The sequence below is a fragment of the Mastomys coucha genome, chromosome X, assembly GCF_008632895.1.
Source record: "Mastomys coucha isolate ucsf_1 chromosome X, UCSF_Mcou_1, whole genome shotgun sequence".
Taxonomy (NCBI): Eukaryota; Metazoa; Chordata; class Mammalia; order Rodentia; family Muridae; genus Mastomys; species Mastomys coucha.
This window is the reverse complement of record NC_045030.1, coordinates 127,696,892-127,698,592: the sequence shown is the minus strand read 5'-3', so window position 1 is coordinate 127,698,592 and position 1,701 is coordinate 127,696,892. Positions and strand designations below refer to the sequence as shown.

Here is a 1,701-nt window from a genome sequence, read left to right as displayed (position 1 = left end):
GACCAGGCTGGCCTCGAACTCAGAAATCCGCCTGCCTCTGCCTCCCAAGTGCTGGAATTAAAGGCATGGGCTACCACTGCCCAGCGTGACCTTTCTTTATTGGAATGTATAGTAGGATTTAAAAGCAGAGTTGGAGTTTGTATTTGTAGAATCTACCAAATATTCTGATGAATTTTTTTTAAATGGGGCTACCATTGACAATACTTGCCTAGCATGCACGATGCCTTGGGTTCAATCCAATCAGGCATGTTGGCACTTGCCTGTAAGCCCAGCACTCCCATGGTAAGGGCAAGAGAATCAGAAGTTGAAGGTCATCTTCAGCTACATAGAGAGTTAGAGGCCAGCTATGAGACCCAGTCACGAAGAATAAACAAACCCTTAGCTCCATTCACTGATTCAGTATTTATTCTTTCTGTATGCTAGACATTGTACTGAGTATTCCAAATGCAAATATGAATCTGTCAGAAAGCCTTACCTTCTTGAATCCTGAAGTTTAAAAAGGAATGGGTAGCTGGGCGGTGGTGGCGCATGCCTTTAATCCCAGCACTTGGGAGGTAGAGGCAGGCAGATTTCTGAGTTCGAGGCCAGCCTGGTCTACAGAGTGAGTTCCAGGGAAAATACCAAAAAACTAAAAATAAAAAATAAAAATAAATTAAAAAAATAAAAAGGAACGGGTAGATACTGAACTGTGTGAGTGTGATAAAGTGTAGAGTGTTGCATAAAATAATGCAGCGGTTATAGCTGGGGCATAGCCTCAGATCTCAGATGGTGACAGCGAGAGTGCAATCTTAAAAGAAAAGCTGGTGTTTACAAGAACAATAAGGGCTTGGTGAAGAGAAGACATTGGAAGAAAGGAAAGACCCTGAAGCAGAAGGGAAGAGAAGACATAAAACAGGAGCAAAACATACAAACTGCATCCTGGACAATTGTATTGTGCTATTGAACTTTGGACTTTGGCCTATATCCAGTGGAAGCAACATAATTTGATTTTAAGGAATGTCTTATTGGAAACCATGGGGATGTATTGAACAGGTATACTTGCCAACAAGGAGATTGAATGAGATGCCTAGACTAGCAATAAAACACACACACACACACACACACACACACACACACACACACACCAAACAAATAAGTATAAAAACAATTCTAGGGCTAGAGGTATAGCTCAGTTGGTGGAGTCTTATCCTAGTAAGCAGGAAAATGAATTGAGAATGTTAAGACATACCTGTAATCCTAGCTTGGAAGGAAGAGGCAGGAGGATCTGAAGGTCAAGGCCATCCTCAACTACAGAGTGAGTTGGAGGCTAGACTGGGATTCTGAGACCCTTTTAGAAGGAGGAGGAGGAGGAGGAAAAGGAGGAGGATTCCACAAATAAGAGAAAATAGATGAATTTGTCTTTATGTATCTGATTTATTTAACTTAATATGATCTCCAGTTGCATCCATTTTCCAGCAAATGTCATAATTTCATTCTCCTTTATGGCTCAATAAAACTAACTATAAGAAGAAACTAGTGGGGGATAGAGAGAAGGCTCAGCAGTTAAGAACATGTACTATTCTTTCAGAGGACCCAAGTTCAATCCCCAGCACCCATGTAGGGTGGCTCATAACTACCTGTGACTACAGCTACAGCTGCAGTGGATCTAAGGTCTCTAGCCTCCATAGGCACCTGCTCTCTCTCTCTCTCTCTCTCTCCCTC

General features: G+C 42.0%; 1 protein-coding gene across 1 annotated transcript in view; it reads right to left on the bottom strand.

Moving 5' to 3' along the window:
• Tmem35a (transmembrane protein 35A) overlaps window positions 1–1,701 on the bottom strand; it is a 13,063-nt gene that overhangs the window by 2,905 nt on the left and 8,457 nt on the right. The window lies entirely within an intron of this gene.